We start from the raw sequence: 20,701 nt of genomic DNA on the forward strand, positions 1-20,701 counted from the left end.
TGCTTCCACAAAGACCCTGTGCTGCTTCTGACCAGAGTTCCGTTGTAGAATAGAGTAGTCTCCTTCCCATGTCAGAAACAAAGTACTTTGTCCTTCCAACATTTTCTCAGAGGTTTTACTGTTACGGACAAGAAAAAGAAGCTCCCTTCTAAACTCTTTTAGCTTTCAATCACCCGTCTTCAAGTCTTCTTGTGTGAAAATCACAAAGGTCCTAAGACAGGAATCAGGCCAGATGAAATGGCTGGGCCCCTCCATATGAGACACCAGCACAGAGGACGGCGACCGGCATGTTCGTCCTCTGTCCCCTCCTCCATACCACCATCAGCTCTTCAACCAAGAGCCAGACCCAAACCAGCAGCAGAGTAAGGAAAGAAGAGCAAAGGGAGGAAGGGATGATACCCCACAGGGCAGTCACAGGAAAGGGAGTATCTATAGCTGAAAACCCACCCTGCAAGGCAGCTTTTAGTCAAGGGATGCCCCAACATGCTCAGGTTTGACGTGAGTGTAGGATGGCAGGATTCCCATCTGCCTTCTCACCAGTGCTTTTTCACTGGCCTCCCTGGATCTGAACTCATTCCCCTCTAATGCATCCATTTATAAAACGCACTTTGGTATCTCTCCTTTTAAAGAGCCTTCAGTGGTTCTTCATTACATGGAAGAGAAATCCAACTTGCTTAACACGAAACGAAAGCTCAGGTCCTACCATCCCCACACCATACACCCTGAACCATCCGCCACACCTTCGTGTACATGCTATTTCCTCTAATTAAAATATCATCTTAGTTAACCCATTCTTCAAAACCCAACTTAAGATCCAACCTCTCCAGAAGCCTCTCTACATTCTCAGACATACCCTTCCCTGAGCAGAGCTATGCTCCTTCCTCTGTTCTCCATTGGCTTCCTGAATGTGCCTGCTTCCCACATAGCACGTTACAACACATTGTCATTATAACTTATCATCACTCAACTGTACTTAAGCATGTCATGGCTCTTGTCCCCACCACATCATGAGCTCTTTCAGAGCAAATATTGTCTTTCTAAAGTTTTTCTACCTCTAGTGTCAAACATAGTCACTATACATAGTTAGTAGACTACTTGTAGTGTAGTTAGTAACTATGTGTGGTGACTATGAATCAATCAATTAATCAATTGATTCACTATGAATCAATCGATTAATCAGTCAATCAACCAGTTAGAAATAGGCACAGTGAAGGCACATACATGTTTAGTATTAAGTGGATCTCTAAGTCTAAAGGCCCTGAATGTGTATTTCAAACAACATAAACCCCATAAACAAGCAAATTTCCAATGACTTAGCCTGTTATTCAATAGGAGAAACAGTGATGTGTTCCAAAGAAAGGGGGGAAAATGGCTATGCTATACTCCCTGAAGAGTGTTATGTTTATGGTTGAATTAAGGGATTTTCAAGGATATTTTAACTATATAATTTTCTCTTTATAGATTAACATTAGAATTTAACCCTCCACACAGACTATACCAATACTCTCACATGTAGAGGCCAAATTAAATTCAAATGGGAATTTCCCTTGTCTGCTAAAAAAAAAAAAAAAAAAGTAAGAGGTACCTGGACCTGCCACATATTTGGTTCTAAATAAAAATTTGTTTCATGAACAGAAGAATGAATGAACTTAAAAATAAATCACACCATACACTACTTTAAATACCCAGAAGCAAAGCCTGATACAGTGGCATATGCCTAAAATCCCAGCTACTAGGAAGGCTGAGGTGGGAAGACTGCTTGAGCCCAGGAGCTTTGAGGCTGTAGTGCGTCACAATCATGCCTGTGAATATCCACTGCACTCTAGCCTCGGCAACATAGTGAGATCTATTTCTAAAAAAAATAATAAATGCTCAGAAGCAGCATGAAAGTTATAAGAGAGTTCAATTTTGCTCATCAGGCCTGCAACTGGACAAATAAAACTCTGTAATGTGTTTAGGTAAATCTATAAAGAAGCTGGATGGCAGTTACCTGCAAATAAAACTGGGATTCAAAATGTCAATATAAACTTTAAGCTCTAGAAATTTTAGCTTAGGTTTACATTTATACACAGTCAATGATAAATTATTTGTAGTAATTAGTATGGCAATAGCACGGATAACTAAAATCCTCAGTTAATTCATATCCATTGTAGTCTGTGACTTTTGCACATTTACTGTGGATTTCACAGTGATCTCAGATCAGATGCAGATTGGCAGGCAGATGGGGACTCAAGAGCAGGAGTTTTTTCCAGGACACAGGGCTGGGAGTCAGCTCCATGGCACCTGATCAGGCACAGTCCCTGACCTACCCACCTCTGACACACAGAACTGACACTGAAGAAGATGCCTTCTGAAATGGGTTTAGGCAAACCTTCCTACCTCTACCCAATGTGGCAACCACAGTGTTCACATCTCCCATCCTGAACTACCACCTGGCTGGCAGGGATGAGGCTCCTGAAATTTTATTAAGTTCTTGCTACATGTCAGTCAGTGTGCTAAGCAACATACATGCATAATTTCCTTCTGGATGCCATCTTATTTTATCTGACTCAGTAACAGGGCAGAACTGAAGGTTCTAGCTAAAGGATGTCAATACCTATAACAATGTAGGAACTGAGATTAGGGACTTTCATTATCTATTAATTTTTTTTTTTTTTTTTTTTTTTTTTTTTTTTTGAAACAGAGTCTTGCTCTGTTGCTCAGGCTGTAGTGCAGTGCAATCTCAGCTCACTGCAACCTCCATCTCCCGGGTTCAAGCAATTCTCCTGCCTCAGACTCCCAAGTAGCTGGGATTATAGGCACGCACCACCACGCTCAGCTAACTTTTGCATTTTTAGTAGAGATGGGGTTTCACCATGTTGGCCAGGCTAGTCTCCAACTCCTGACCTCAGGTGATCCACCCACCTAGGCTTCCCAAAGTGCTGGGGTTACAGGGGTGAGCCATCGCACCCAGCGCATTATCTATTAATTTTTTAAGTCACATTTTAAATACGTACTGCTTGCCAACTACTAAGCTGAATACTTTGTGATGATGATTTGATTCAATCTTCATAACAATGCCATGAGGTAGGGACTCTTCACACACCCACTTTAAAGTCCTAATTTTGAAGATAAATAATTTGCCCAAAATCATACAGTACATGTGATAAGAAGACCAGGCATGCAGACTAATTGAGCAGTCCACAATTTTAACCACTCTACTATACTCTTTCATAATTAACTAATCAATGCCCACCAAGGATTATCTTCAAGAATATTTTTCATAATGCTGAACTTACATATATTCCTTCTTATAATTTCAAATTACATCACTTACCTCTTTCTCTACTTCGGTGTGCCTACTGGCCAAATATTAGAACATCCTGTAACAATTCCCCCCAAATTAATATCTTTATTTTTATTTAGCAAACTACTACTTAGGTAGTGCTTACTATGTCCTAGTTACTATTGTAATTGCTTTACAGATATTATTAACTCATTTAATACAACAATCCAATGAGGTTTGCACTGTTTTTATCACCATCATCTCTGAAACACAGACAGATTAAGTCACATGCCCAAAAAAATCACACGGCTCTAACTGTTGATGTCAGGATTCAAACCCAGGAGGACTGGCTCCAAAATCTGTTCTCTTACCCATTCAATGTCAAGCTGCCTCTTTTTAGCCAATTTGACTGATCTGTTAAAACTCTCCAAATATCTTGGGGAGTCTTGAACCCTGGCAGTTGAGGAACAAGAGCGGGAGGAGGAAGTCAGGACCAAGACCTACAGTGGGTCAGTGTTCGCAGGACCAGGTTGTGGATGAGATGGGGCTGTGAGGATTCAGGCTCTTGGGAAGGGACTAAGAGGATCAGGGTCAGAGAAAAAGCGGCTGTGGGGACCCGGGCTCCAGACAGGACTTAGGGAACGGGGATGGATTGGAGTTCTCCAGTATCTGAGGGAAGTCGGTCTGGGAGGAACAGGATTGTGAGGACCCGCGCTCCTAAGAGGAGAGGACTGGAAAGGAATGAGGTATGAAGACACGGGCTCCGGAGAGGTAAAAGCGGAGCAGTGAGGACCCGGGCTCCTAAGTGGCAGAAGAGGGACAGTGAAGACCCGGGCTCCTAAGGATTCAGAAATAGGACCACGAACACTCAGGTTCCTGAGGGGCAGAATCAGACTGAGAAAACCTGAGTTTTGGAAGGGAACAGAAGCGGGCAGTGAAGACGGGCTTCTGTGGGAATGGGATCTGGGCTTTGAGAATCCAAGTTCCTGAGTCTCGGAACAGGGCTGTGAAGACCCGAGCTCCTAAAAGCGTTGGATCTAAGGGACCACGGATGTGAGATCACCCTACCAAGAAAAGGGAAAGGGCGGCCTGCTTGGCTTTGGGCAGGCTTTTCTTGTGTCGGATACTCAATCTAGGAGGCCCACATGCAAGCATCTTTATCTTCTGCTTTATTCTTGGGAATCAGATGTAAAGTTAAAAATAGTTTGAACTCAGTTATATACTTAAGTTCTTTAAATCCCATTCCACTCAACCCTGATTGAGCACAGAGCTCAGCATCTCAAATAAAAGAATGCCAGTGCAAAACAAAACAAAATAAAACTCCAGGAACCTGGGATCACAAATATTAGACCTTTAGTGAAAGAGTAGAAACACTCAATAATTAAAGAGTATACAGACCCTTGACATTCATGAACATCCCCTCCCCAGGCCCATTTTGCAAATTCCCCAATTCACAAGTACCATACAGCATCTAATTTCCATTTGCCAGCTCAGCCTGGGCTCACCACTTGGCCACATGTTTCTCCACCAAAGCACAAACCTACTACATGGTATAAACTTCTAGGGCTGTTAGCAAATAGTTGAAATCACAATTGTTAAATTCACACATGCCAAGGAACTACTGTATCAAAAGCCAGAAGAGTGCATCACTCACCACGTGGGCTGCACTACTAAGCAGAAAAACAACTTTTATCTCATAAACTTTATGAGCACAGTTCACTATTACAAGAACATTGAAGACATTTCTCTAGTCTGTGTTCCCTTATTAAAATGTCTCTTTCCACAATGCTGTTCAAAGTTTATCCTTCATTTTTCCCAAGAAATCTCTCAGTGTACACTTGTGATCTAATTTTCCAAAGTTTAACTCATTTACTCATTCATTTATTCAATTTATTGAGTGTCTGCTATGACCAGGCATTATTCTAGGCACTAAGGATAAATCCATGGTGGGAAATAGACAATACCCAAAATTTAAAAATCAACTGCACAATGTGTTAAAAGTTGATACTGCAATGGAAAAATGTAAGCAAGGAAGAGATTTAGGGAATGCTGGTTAAACTGCAGAGTAGTGCAGTTTTAAATAGGTAGTTAAGAAAGGCCTCAACGAGTGATAGTTGAGCAAAGATTGAAAAGGGTAAGATAGTGAGACTTGCCGTTATGTTGAGAGAACAGCAAATGCAAAGGCCTTGAGGCAGGAAATAGCCTGGAAGATTACTGGAATATCAAGGAGGCCAGTAGCTGGTGCAGAGTAAGCCAGGAGGGGTGGAGATAAAATCAGAGAGATGAAGGTAAAGGAGAGGCAGGCTGCTTTGGGTTTGGGAGGCCACTGTATGAAGGGCTTTGGTGTTTACTCTGAACAACTAGAAAGCCACTGGAGGGTCTAAGCAATAGAGTGATACTTCCTCAAGTTTATAGTCTTTACCTAAGTCTTTGTCATTATATAAACATTTCCATTAAGGTGCTTCATGAAACCTATTTAGAAGGTCTTTCTGGGGCCACAGCAAGTGTAGCACAGAGGTTACAGGCGGGGTCTGCTGGGTCAGAATCCTACATCACCATGTCAGAACTTGACCCAATGCTCTGCAGATCCAAAAGTGAAATGACACACCTTAGGAGACTTCATCCTGAGGGTTCAGAGCCTTGACATTGACTTCTGCCTTGTGAAGGTGCTGAGCAGTGTTTCAGTGCTCATGACAAAGGCCAATCTGCATTAACTTGTTAATAAAATCTTTATCAACTTCTGCCAAACTAGCTCCAAAGTTCATGACTCAAGTTGTTGCCACTTGAATCCTCGCCTACCTAAATCTGCCCCAGGGATGGCAACACATAGTGTTAGAATATGCCAAAGCAGATGATTAATATGTGGATATCATGAGAATAGCATACAGCTTATTGTTGGTGTTTTTTTTAACACCCATAATTCAAATTGACACCTTAAATAATAAAGGAATACATTTAAAGTTGGTTTAAACTATGAGTTTTCTGATTCTACGGTTACATCGACTGCACTTTGGGGGAAAACGCCCTGAGCTTGGCATCCTTTTGCCATAGAATGATATCCCGTGTTTGGTTCTAGCCGCTTGTGTGTACAGACAGGAGTGGTCCACATTGTGAAAGGATGTTACAACCCAATTTAAAAACAGTCTCCTTCATAGTGGAAAGCAGTAAGGTGATTCTCAAAGAGTTAAAAGCAGAACTATCTACCATTCAACCCAGCAATCCCATTACTGGGTATATACCCAGAGGAATATAAATCATTCTACCATAAAGACACATGCACATGAATGTTCACTGCAGCACTATTCACAAGAGCAAAGACATGGAATCAACCTAAATGCCCATTAATGACAGACTGGATAAAGAAAATGTGGTATCAATATACCATGGAATGCTATGCAGCCATTAAAAAGAACAAGATCATGTCTTTTGCAGGAACACAGATGCAGCTGGAGGCTATTATCCTCAGCAAATTAATGCAGGAACAGAAAAACAAATACTGCATGTTCTCACTTTTAAGTGGGAGCTAAATGATAAGAACTTACCAACACAAAGAAGGAAACAACAGACACTGGGGTCTACTTTAGCGGGGAGGGTGGAAGGAGGGAGAGGAACAGAAAAGATAACTATTGGGTACTGGGCTTAATACATGGGTGATGAAATAATACATGCAACAAACTCCCACGACATGCGTTTACCTATGTAACAAACCTTCACGTGTACCCCCAAACCTAAAATAAAAGTTAAAAAAATGAAAAAATAAAATAAAAACATTCTCCTTAACTCAGAGAGAAAAAAGGACACCCATAAGACATAACTATCTAATGTGACACCTGAGTTGAGATACTAATTCAAACAAATCAACCATCTAACAAACTATTTTGAGATAAGGAAGCTTGCAAGTTAACTGGGTATTAGCTGGTACTAAGGAATTATTATTAATTGTATTAGGTATGATAATGGTGGTGAGGTTACATATATTTTTAATGTCTTTACAGGCATACGTCAGAGACGTTGCAGGTTCGGTTCCACTCCACCACAATGAAACAAATATCACAATAAAGCGAGTCACATGAAATTTCTGTTTCCCAATGCATATAAAAGTTATTATTATTATTATTATTATTATTATTGAGTGTGGTATGAGTAGTGTGTTGTGTGTGTGTTTGTGGTGTTTTTTTTTTTTTTTTTTTTTTTTTGAGATTGGCAAGTCTCTCTCTGTCGCCGCGCAAGCTGAAATGGGCAGTGCGTGCGAGTCTCGGCTCACTGCAGCGAGTTCGACGGCCATTCTCCTGCCTCAGCCGTTCGAGGTAGCGCTGCGGACTACAGGCTGCCCCACCACCGATGCCCGGCCTAATTTTTTTGCTCTAGGAGACGGCCGTTTCACCGTGTTGTAGCCAGGATGGTCTCCAGTCTCCTGACCTCGCTGGATGCCCTCCGCCCTGCAGCCTCCTTCCAAGTGCTGGGAATTACAGGCCATGAGCCACCCGGCCTTTAAGTTATGTTTATACTACACTGTTGTCTATTGTGTGCAATAGCATTATGTCTAAAAAATGCACATATCTTAATTTCAAAATTCTGTATTGCTAAAAAATGCTAACAACCACCAGAGCTTTCACCAAGTTGTAATCTTTTTGCTGGTGGAAGGTCTGGCCTCAATTCTGATAGACAATAAAGTTTGCCTCATCAATTGATTCTTCCTTTCACCAAGTATTTCTCTGTTGTATGCACTGCTGTTGAATAGCATTTTACCCACAGTAGAACTTTTTCCAAAATTGGAGTCAATCCTCTCAAACCGTGCTGCTACTTTATCGACTAGGTTTATGTAATACTCTAAATCCTAATCCTTTGTTGTCGTGTCAACAATGTTCACAGCATCTTCACCAGGAGCAGACTCTATCCCAAGAAATCACTTTCTTTGCTCATCCAGGAGAAGTGACTCCCCATCCATTCAAGTTTGTCATGAGGTTGTAACAATTCAGTCACTTCTTCAGGCTCCACTTCTAATTCCAGTTCTCTTGCTATGTCCATCACCTCTGCAGGTACTTTCTCCACCGAAGTCTTGAACCCTCAAAATCACCCATGAGGATTAGAATCAACTTCCTTCTGTTTCTGTTGATATTTTGTCATCTTCCCATGAACCATAAATGTTTTTAATGGCATCTAGAATGGTAAATCCTTTCCAGAAGGTTTTCAATTTACTTTGCCCAGATCCATCAGAGAAATCACTATTTACGACAGCTATTGCTTTACAAAATGTATTTTTAAATAATAAGACTTTTAAGTCGAAATTACTCCTTGATCCATGAGCTGCAGAATGAAAGTTATTTTAGCATACATAAACACTACATTCACCTCCTTGTACCTCTTTATCAGAGTTTTTGGGTAACCAGGCGCACTGTCAATAAGCAGCAAAATTTTGAAAGTAGGTCTCAACGGTGAGCTTAAAATATTCAGTAAATCATGCTATAAACAGATGTGCTGTCATCTAGGCTGTGCTGTTCCATCTTCACAGCACAGGCAGAGTAGATTTAGCAAAAATCTTTTTTTTTTTTCAAACTGTATCCAGCTTTATTAAAGATACTTTCCATAAACAATCATGGTGTTTATGGAAAGTATCTTATGGAAAGATACTTTCCATAAACAGGACATGGGCAGACAATCATTAACAGTACACAACAACTTTCAAACTCCCTTCTTCAATGAACTACCAAAAATCAGAAAGCCACTATAAAACCCAGTGGAAGTCTTCATGTGATGCTCTGCACAGGAAAGGTTTAGAGTGAGGTTTTGACATTTCACATTAGTATGTTTTTAACAACTTTTCACAAGCCGACCCTGACTTTCAGGAAGTGAAATGAAAAATGACAGAAATTTATTGAAGGATCCACAATCTAGAAATTTGGAACCACTGCTCTTTTGACAAGTGCCATCGCAGTGGCATCACTGGAAAGTCCAGATTACCTGGGACAACTGGTAACAATGACTTGACTAGGGGTCAGTCCCAACAGATGTCTGGCTCTTAAGGAGTTAGTCTATGCTGAAAGGATGGGAAAGCGAGAAGAGGACATCAAAAATCAAATTTGTTTTTCCATAGCCACAAGGCTTTTGTGCCATTTTGTGCCAAGGTGGCCACGTGTGTCAAAGTAGGGAATCCTCCTCCTGGGGAACCAAGAGGAAGTCTCTCAAAACTAGAAGGGAAAGGTGTTTTCCCCCATCAATCAGCTTTGAAATATTCTATTAGTGGACATATGCCCCTTCCCCAAAAACACAACGAAGTGTTCGCTGTGCTAAACAACATAGCTTTAAAAAAAAAAAGTAAAACAAAATTCTGCCATTTTTATATAAAAACTTGATAAAAAATAGTATTTCAAACTGTACAGTCACCAGAAGTAGCACAGTTATCAAAAATGCACAGCACTTCACTTGGCATCTCCAGCACCCTTCAGCTTTCGTGCCTGGTCTGTTTTTGCATGGTCCGTTTCTGCCAGGGTTATTCCCCTCCTCGTCAGCATCAGCTTTTCCCTTTTTCCTTTTGGGTACCTTCTCTCCCTTCTTTGCAGGGCCTTTTTAGCCTTCGCTCTGGCTTTGGAGGAGCACGGTTTAGCAGCAACCTCTGTGGATCTTCTCTCTGGTTCGTCCTTCCACCTTGGCTTTATCTCCTTTAGCATCCCCTTCAGCCTTTTCTTGGGCATGGTGGCAACGGCGGCAGGACGTAGGTGCTGGACGCGGGATGCAGCGCGCGCGGGCTTTGGTCGGTCCGAGGGTCGTTCTCACTTCTTCTTCTTCACACTGCTCTTAGCATAAATCTTAAGGGTTGTTTTCACTTTCTTATTATTGGTGTATTCACTGGAATAGCACTTCTAATTTTCTTCAAGCACTTTTCCTTTGCATTCACCACTTAACTAACGATTGGGACAAGAGGCCTAACTCTTGACCTATCTTGGCTTTTGAGATGCCTTCCTCACTAACCTTAATCATTTCTAGCTTTTGACTTAAAGTGAGAGACGTGTTACTCTTCCTTTCATTTGAATACTTAGAGGCTCTTGTGATGTCTCTGCAGAAAAGTGAGCTTCCCTGTGATCCTAGAAGAATAAAACTCACCAAAACTAATACAGTCCCTTGTATTACTAGACATTGATGGGATACAAGGGAAAAGAAGAAGGATGTTCCCAGTGACAGCATATTCCCTTCTTGCCAAACACAAGATACCTATTTTTCCCAAGGAAGTAATATTACATTTGTTGATTAGGTTCCAAGGCCAACTCACAAAGTTCAATTTGCTGAAAATGGGGCCAAATTATAGAAATAATAATAAAATTTAATATAATAAGGGCTTTATATAAATTATTTAAACTTGACTACCAGTCAATGAAATAGCTGCTATTATTATCATCCCCCTTTTACAGATGATAAAACTGAGATTTAAAGATGCAAGCAAGTTGTCAAGGTCACACAGCTACTAAGTGATACAACCCATATAGATTATTAGCTCACAACACCAAAATTACTAATAATATTAGAGTGCTAATAGTACTGTTTTAGGTATATTATGGGTGAAATAGGCTTGTATAGATTTGAGTGGGTCTGGAACACTAAGTATCATTCTAATATTGCTTACTACAGTTAAATACATTTTGAGTTTCAAACAACTAAATAATAAATATAAAGAGATGGCATTCCAAAATTAAGTTGGAAGCAGCACATGTATTTGTTTAGAAAGGTCATCAAACAAATGACTAAAATTAGAGCATAAATACCAGTATTACCTCTAATACGTAATCACAAATAAAATTAACCATAACCAGTTGAGACAAACCAACTCTAAAAAGAAATTACATATACATGTTGTCTAAGGTAACTTTTTGCGTTTGCTTTTCTCATTATCTCAAAACTCAGTTATTTGGATAAACACAGACACCTAAAGATCAAAGTAAAACATCACTCACTTCTTAAGGAGCTGTTCAGTATCATGACATCTCCTTTCTGGAGATTTGGGACTTGCTTATGAACTATTACCTACTTGGATCACTTTACAAGCCACTAGTAAAAAAGAAAGAATTACTCCTTCTTGTAAATATCAGAAGAAAAGTCCTATTGCCAAGAAAAGTCCCATTTCCCATTTTCTTAGGAAAAGTTAAGATCACTTTGCCTACACTCTCCATTTGTTTTAACTTTCACAGTCCCCCCAGCTCACTAGCTTCAGGCAAAGCCAAAAAGGAAGAAAAGCCAAAAGCAGTCCATGTCAGACTGTCACTACCACATTCCAGCCTTGATGAAGACCTCAGAGACTGTTTTGTAAGTCTTCCTGCCTCTGCTTCCAGTTCTATAAAAACCAACAGCCAATCAGGAAATGCCAGCTAAGTACATATGATGCCACTCTTATACCAAATAGAAGTGATGACCAGCTGAGAGTTTCCTATTTCTGTTACAGTCACAGAATCATTTTTGTTTACAATGGTCTTTGAAAAGCAACCATATAATAAGCATCTACAGATAAAAACTACTTGCTAAGCTACATAAATGCCATTTTGTTGTTGGTTTGCTTTTTTGTTTTTTGAGATGGAGTCTCACATTGTTGCCCAGGCTGGAGTGCAGTGGCATGATCTCAGCTCATGACAACCTCCACCTCCCAAGTTCAAGCAATTCTCCTGTCTCAGCCTCCCAAGTAGCTGGGACTACAGGCACGCGCCACCACTCCCCCCCCCCGCCCCCCCCGGCTAATTTTTTGTATTTTTAGTAGAAACAGGGTTGCACCATGTTGGCCAGGCTGGTCTTGAACTCCTGACCTCAGGTGATCCGCCCACCTCAGCCTCCCAAAGTGCTGGGATTACAGGCGTGAGCCACCACGCCTGGGCCATAAATGTCATTTTGTTAGTACCCAAATCATTTATTGCTCCATTATACTGCTGATTTGCACTGTTTTATCATTAGAGCTGACAGCTCATTCATTAGTAGAAACATATTATTCAGTCTCACTAAGGATTAAATTGCTTAAAAAAAAAAACTTTAATGTCAAAGCAAATCTAAAGTGGTATTTCTTGCTCAATTCTTATTCTCCCAATCTTGTCCCACTCACACAGTTTCTTTAAAACAAAATTAGTAAAGAATTTTTATAAAGTGAATATAATTCAAGTTACCAACTCTCTAAGTCTCAATGTTCTCATCTGAAAAATGGGCTTAGTAATATCCACATTGTTCAGTTGTGGGGAAGCTATGGGATAATGGGATAACGGACACAAAAGCACCCTGCGTGGTAGGTACTTAGCATAAAGCGGGTAGACAAGGCACATAGCTAGTATTGTTATGCACCAAGTCCTTAATTTCTCCCAGACAGGCACAAGTTCATAAAGGTCAAATTGCTACCACCTGGCACAAGTTCATGAAGGTCACATTACTAGCAACTGGCAGAGAGAGAATTCAAACCCAGCTCTGTCTGACTCCAATGCTCTATGCCACGCTACCTCCTCAGCATGGAGCAGGAGGGATAACCAGATAGTCTTCCAAAGTCTCTTCTAAGCTTATTAGCCCCAAGGTGGAAGCCAAGAATAAAGGATAAGTGGAGCTTCCCTCTTTTGAACCTTATGTAAAGTGCAGGGAATCAAGGAAAGAAATCATCAAGCATGTGCCTCTTGATATATCAGAGGTCAAATTTCTCAACTTGTTGATAATACTCAGAGGACTAACTGGGCACATGGCTGAGGCATGGAAATGGGCCAGCGGGGCATTTTTTAAAAGGTGGTCACCCTGGGAAACACAGACCTGTTTGTGTAATGTTTTGACAAGAATAAAACTTAAAATGACTCCAAATGCCAATTTTAAAAAATCAGAATAAAAGAAACATTAAAAATAGAAGTGACAGAGGAATGAAAGCAAGAAAAAAAATGTATTTCGGTTAACACATCTTTGGTAAGAACTAATTTTCTGAAATGAATGGTTTCTTAAAACAGAAATGATGGCTGGGTGTGGTGGCTCACACCTGTAATCCCAGCACGTTGGGAGGCCAAGGTGGGTGGATCACTTGAGGCCAGGAGTTCAAGACCAGCCCGGCCAACATGGTGAAACCCCATCTCTACTAAAAATACAAAAGTTAGCCAGGCATTGTGGTGCACGCCTGTAATCCCAGCTACTTGGGAGGCTGAGGCAGCAGAATTGCTTGAATCAGGGCTGGGGGCGGAGGTTGCAATTAGCCAAGATCGCGCCACTGCACTCCAACCTGGGCGACAGAGTAAGATTCCATCTCAAAAAAAAAAAAAAAAATAGAAATGGCAAAGTTGGTAGACAAGCAATAATAATTTCTTTTGTTTGGTAAAACAACTGACTCTGTACAATGCGTTACAGAATTATCAATAATGATAATTATGCGTATCATTTGTTGAGCACCCACTGTTCGCTAGCCCCTTTGGGACGGTTCACTTGTGATCTTCACAGCAATGCACACGCCCAGTAGTTACCAGCAGCTCCACTTTACATAGGACGAAACACAGTTCCATAACCATAAAGGTAATGTCCCAAGGTTACAGAGTCTAAGAGGGAAGAGATGGAAATTCACACTTAGATCTGTCTGACTCTAAAAACCATGCTCTCCTTACTGAACGTGAAAGTGCCCGGCACAGGGTTCATTTGCCGCTGCCACCCTCCTTACAAACCTGGGAAAGGAATGAGGTAGATGGAGGATCAGACCATTCCTGGAGATCGGGGAAGATCATCACCTTCTCCTCAAGAATCAAATGAATAGTGCTTGAAATGGTGAAACCAAGAGCAGAGTATTATTTGAAATGGGTGCTATTATGACAATAAGGTATTTTGAAAGCATAACCATCTGCACCTTGGACAGGACCAGAACACAAAGTTCTTAGTAAAACAAAACAAGAAAAAAGCAGTCAGGAGCAAATTAATAAATTCAGGGAAAAAAAAAAAAAAAACAGCTGTGGTGTTTTAGTCTACCCTGTACTACCAACAAGATTGAGGAGAGGACAGGAGGATGGACTAAATGACATTTGTGATCCAACATACGTGATACCATTGTAATAGCATAGGGTGTTCCTTTGAAGATACTCTAAGAGTTACACACAATTTGTTTATTCTCTCTGCATTCCTAGTTGTTAATAAGAAGATAAGTAATATATTGACTCTGGGTTAGAGATCAGATAATTCAGACAAAAAGTCCTAAGCACATTAGGAAATCACAGCAAAAGCAAAATCATAACCCAAGCTTCCAGTATACAATGCATAAAGCTGCATAATTGCATAAAGCTACTACTGCATCAACTGTGAATCCTCATGGTTCCAAACCAGGGTTGGAGTAAGTTTCAAGTGGGTGGAGATGACCCTCACTCCTGGGAGCTGCCAGGCAGGGCCAGGCAGAGCCCAAGCCCCAGGCCACTTACCTCCAGTCAAAAGATGTCTAGACTGTTTACCTAGTGTACCGTGCAAATATTATTATTTACTGAGCACTGTGTGATGTGAAAAAGATTCAGAAACATTAGTAAATAAATCTATTATTTCACCAACTTTCTTTTTTTGCTCAGATCACGTGGTTTATTGAATCAATTTCAGTACACAGCAAAAAATAAACACAGAACTCAACAAAACCAAACCAAAAACTCACAAGAGCAAAGATATGGGATAGGTTTATGCACGTAGGATAGGGTACAAGTGGTGGCAGGACCACATCCCTGACTTCTGTGTTATATACAAGGGTCGTATGTCCTATCTCTCTGCCCCATCAACCTTCCCCATGATGATGCGTTTATGGAAAACAGAATTGAGATCACCAACTTTCTTGATCAGGAAATGCTAACATGGACCTGGAAATCCTAGAAAATCCACAATGTAACTGAAGTTGCTTCAATAATCATTCCCTTTCAAACCTCTTCCCTCCCTAGGGGGCCATTAGCCAGCATCGTCCTAGGCTAAGGATGACACACTTCTGAAGTGCTGTATACAGGGCTGTGTAAACCAAGTTAGGAGGCCACAGCTGAGAGCACTTCTACACCCCTTGGTACAGGATCAGTTCATGCCAAAGGTGTGGTCTGTGCACAGTTCAGTTCTCCACACAAAACCCCAGTACATATGGGTACCTAGGGGTCATGTCAAGAAAAATGATTGAGATACTAAGTGGCCAGCACAAAATATTGCGAGGGAGCAGCCTGAGTGGGGCGTAGAGATGAGGGAGTGTCTTGTCAGCTCAGGCTGCTATAACAGAACACCACAGACTAGGTGGCTTAAAGAACAGACATTTATTTCTCACAATTCTGAAGACTTGGAAGTCCAAGATCCAGGTGCTAGCTGATTCAATTCCTGGTGAGACCTTCCTTCCTGGTTTGCGGAAAGCCACCTTCTTACCATGTCCTCCCATGGCCAAAAGAGAGATCATCTCTCTCATGTCTCTTCTTATAGGGGCACTAATTCCATTGATGAGAGCTCCACCCTCATAATCTAATTACCTCCTGAAGGTCTTACTTCCAAAAATCATCATATTGGAAATTAGGGCTTCAACTTATGACTCTGGGTGGGGGTCGGGGTGGATACAGACATTCAATCCGTTTCAGGGAGATTTTCTTCTCACCTTTCCATCTTTTACTCAATACAGTAAGGTGCACAATCATAACGACAGCCACAGAAATGACTCTTAATAAAGAGCAATTAGTATGCCATGAAAACTCAGTACTCCAGTAAGACCAAATTGTGTGGTGACAAAAGAGGCCCCTGCTTTCAAGCCCACTGGCCTGGAAGCAGAGCTTTCTTTCTTGTGTTTTAGTCCCAAAAACAAGAACAGAGGCTTCCCTATGTCTGCTTTACCAGCTCCTTGTAACATGTCAAGAGTGGCACTCACAAGCCAATACTTTATGAGGTAAAATCCAGGATTACTTCTAGTAATGACAATAAAGGAAGGGACAAACAGATGCAAATCAGCAACACCCTGTATGCAGGAAAATACAGAATTAGTATTGATGAGTTATCATCAGGTCTTATGCAGTCATGCGTTGGTAAATGACAGGAAACATTTCAAGAAATGCATCGTTTGTCAATTTTGTCATTGTGCGAATATCAGAGAGGTTCTCACACAAACCTAGATGGTACAGCCTATTACACACCTATGTGGTATAACCTATTGCTCCTAAACTGCAAACCCGTACAGCACATTACTGTACTGAATACTGTAGGCAATTATAATACAATAGTAAGTACTTGTGTATTTAAACATAGAAAATGTACAGTAAAAATACAGTAATATAAATTTATGGTACCGCTGTCATATATGTAGTCTGTCACTGACCAAAATGTCGTTATGCAAGGCATGACTGTATTTACTTCTCTCCTTTGGACACTTTCCCCCAGCACCAGAGGAGCTTCAGCCTCATGATATCACTCTGCTCAGCTCCCTAGTACCTACCGCATCCCAGTTTATTTAATGTGACCTGGCCTACCCAAAACTACACCTATTATCCTATTCACACACACACATGCACAGACACAAATGCGAGCACACAGGAAATGTCATTGCCATTGTGGAATATGGGCCACCTCGTCTCATTCATCTAGTCTCATTCATCTAGTCTCAACCTCTGCCTTACACTTTCATGTCCCATGGTTCGCCAACCCCATTGTGCCTCTGTCCCGTAGATTCCAACTCTGGTCTTAGTGACCATCTGGCTTTTCTCATTTCTGGTGAGCCCCTCTGACAGCAGGTCAGCACTGGTATTCAACCTCTGCTCCCAGCAAGGGCAACCCCCACCTTCTGCCCAGCTCCGGAGGACTGGGCCTCTTCCTGGCTACTCTCCCAGTCAGACATAATTCTGCCTACATCCATTCCTGATCCTGAGGATTCAACACAGGATGGTGACTATATTAAAACTAACCCCAAATCTAACCAAGTGAGAAACCTAAGCTCAGTGCACAGCCCATTAGAGAAAAAAGCCAGAGGGTTCCAAACCCCAAAATAGTAACAATAGAGATAAAGAACTCAAAATTTTAGGGGAAAATTAGATAATTTTAAAATTAGACCTAAATTATTCTTTCAGACAGAAGACAGAAAGCTAGAATGACTCTTTGAGGGCAGACACACTTGGACAAGCAAAGGCTGGAAGGTTAGATTTTCTTAGACGGCATCTAAGTTGTCTTCATACACAACCAATAAGACATCCTGACAGTTGGCTGGCTTCCTTGGTGAGGGAGCACTGCAATCATCGCATCCATGAATTTGGTTGTAAATCTTACAAATTCTTAGGTAACTCTAAAACAAGTTCCTGGTTTTTAGTGTCTACGTCTTCTTAGCTGCAAGAGCCAAAGCTCATTTTTGCACAACTCCAGGTCTGAGAGTCATCACCATGTGGCTCTGATAAGGTCCATAAAGCATTATAAGCTCTTCACAAAAAAGAAAAAAAAAAAAACAGATAAATTCAAGTGACACTATTACTAATGTGTTTACTCTCAACTTATGGGGGACATGACTTTAAATTGCCAAATGTTCCATATTCTTAGCAATAGAGATTTGTGAAAAATCTGTCCACCAAATTAGGGCAGAGCTCCAACTCTTCTGGTTTTTGCTCAGATTCGTTGGGGAGCTGTTAAACATTTTTAAAACTTCAGGATGCAGCAACATTAAGATCACTGCTAAAACCTGGTATATTCTCAATTAAGATGGACAGAAATTTATTGTTAGTAGTTTGTGTTACAGACCCAAAGTATCCTTCTACCTCCTGGTAAAAACAAACTCATGATATGAGTTATCATATACCATTTTGATATTTTAATTTTGCAAATTATTTGGAGTTTCACAGATAATATACAAAAAACTTCTCTATGTTAAACAAAGCATGGTGATGACAGATCTAAATTTACACAATACAGAATCATAGGAGAATCACTATGTCTTTATATTGTTAAAAACAAATAAAAGATAAATCTTTTCTGAATCACTGCCCAAAGCCTCAAATCTGTAGGAGTAAGTAAAGGAAAAGATGGAAGGTAATTATAAAAAGATAAACTGTTTTGTGAAGATATTTTGTGGTAAAAGTATATTCAGTCACCCTGTCACACAAAGATATTATTTGAAAGCAATCTAACAACCACATGGATGTGTGCAAATGAATAAATGTTGCCAAGACAAACTACAAAGAAAAACATTCTGAATGTGAGTTTTCTTTGTCATATTTTGGCTCAAAGTCTTTTCACATTTTTCAGACAATTCTTTGGAAATTCTGAGTAGCAAACATTTTTTCTCTATTACTTTTCATCTTTATAACTGCAACTGTATGTCTCCAGTTCAGCTCTCTTGGACAACTCCTTATTGAGTACCTACTCTGCATCAGTCCATACTAGAGACTGATGACATATAAAATGAATAAGATACAGACACTCCATTCAGGAGATTATAGACTACTGAGGTAGAAAAGTATATAAACATAACTACATAGCCTCAAGCTCCAAGAAATACACTTTTTCAATTCTTCTGATCATTTTGTTTACACAGTGTTCCCAGTAACAAGAATAAAGCTTTCTCCTTAGTTGTGTTAATTTCCCTAAGATTTTCCTTGGGGTAAGTGTGGGGAATGGAAGGAGAGATGGAGAAACAGAAATCACAAGTAACATGATCTTTTGTGAGAAATAGTCAAAAAGAAAATGTTTCCTGAAAAATTACCAAAGATTATGCATTTTAACACACACAATGCACTGCCCACAAACTAAAGTTTCTCAGAGAAGACATTTAACTTCTTCAATATTTCTGGCAACTGTTACTTTGGTTCTAGAAATATATTAAGTATGCTTAAGTCATCATGTTTTTTAACAAATTGCATAGATGCTGTGATTTCTCCTTAAATTAGATAATGGTTATTAAACAGTCAAGAAGGATAATGCTAAGTACACCCTTGCTTACTATCTAGAAAATCATGTATTTTCAGGTTTGCGGCACCTGCTTGCCCAAACGAAGCAAACAGTGACTTTCCCTACAATACCAGCAGTGCTCAGGCCAACATGCAGGTGAGCTCAGGGCGGCACCCAGGGCTACTCAGATGGGTACCCAATTGGTGTCCACACTGGTAGTTACAAAAAGCACCAGAAATATGTGATATCATTGCCAGCATGGCAGGCTTCAAAAGACAGGCAACTAAGATGAAAAGCAAAAGGAAAAAAGAGATAAACATGGTCACAGGGTTCTCCACAAAAATGTATAAATGTTCAATTCTCAGAGACTTTCATGGATAGACCACAAAAAGCACTGGAACAGTGCCTCCAAATAACATACGACCAAATAAAAATAATAATGATGAAATAAAATACAGTGCTGAAATCTCCTGAAAACTGTAAATAATAGTTAATCCAAGAATACATCAAAATTTATTTTTCCAATTTTCAAGCATAACTCACCACAATAGCAAAGTCAGCTACCTTTAAAACCTAGGTTTCTCACAATACTCAAGAAGGAAAAAATAAATAGGTCTGAAAATCAGAGATTGAGCAATCTGAGTCCAATTGACATGCAGCTGCAGAGTACTAACAGACTGAAATGCTCATAATTTTCTGAGGAAAGATACAATAAAATGAAAATCTCCAAAATGCATTACAGGTAGCTACTGATACTCATATTTTATGATACGTCTTTATTAGCTGCAACAATGTGATCTAAGTGTCGTATTCAAAAGAAGAAGAAGAAAAGGAAGATTTCAACTGCCTCAGCACCTGTGAACCTCAGACACCCTTCACTTGGCCCTGTTCTTGCAACATCCTTGTAGAATTCTGTTTCTAAATGTGTCTGCCCTGTCTCCCCCAGTAGACTGTTACACATTAGGGAGGAATGTGCCCTGCAGCTTCTTTTTCCCAAGATCCTAATAGAGTGCTCAAAACAATAGATGAATATTAAATAAAAATGCCACTGTTCATTTCAAAAGTTAGACATAACACACTGTAGCCAACAGCACAGAGAGTATGAGGGTCCTTTTGATTTGCATATTATATTGAGCATTGGGGAAAAAAAAAAAAACATGTGCCCTTGTCATATAAAGTAACTTATGCCATACTTATTCTGATCATGCAGAATAAACTAAAAAGGAAAGAATATTTGACACGAACTTTCTGAAAACTTTCAGCATTGCATAAAGAGCATAAAGCCATTCTAAAGATCAGGTTTCTAGTGTTACCAAATTTGTCTCTCTTAACCAAATATTCCAGCTAACTGCTAGCCAACTTCAAGTCTGGAAACCCAAGAAAAAAAAAAAACTGAGAAATATTCATCTCATATCAAACCTATGGTCCTGGCTCAAGAATTACACTCAAGTGAGGGTCATCTGAATGTCATCTAACGTCCTCAAGAGATGGTATAAATGGTGCGGGACACTGATTCAGGCATCTTAGAACCCAACTTAATTAGGTTAACTCGCTTTTCATACAATCATAAAAAGGAAGGTGATTTAAAATAGAAGAGTTCAGACGACA

Source organism: Rhinopithecus bieti, unplaced genomic scaffold, assembly GCF_001698545.2.
Source record: "Rhinopithecus bieti isolate Rb0 unplaced genomic scaffold, ASM169854v2 scaffold_905, whole genome shotgun sequence".
NCBI classification, from domain to species: Eukaryota; Metazoa; Chordata; class Mammalia; order Primates; family Cercopithecidae; genus Rhinopithecus; species Rhinopithecus bieti.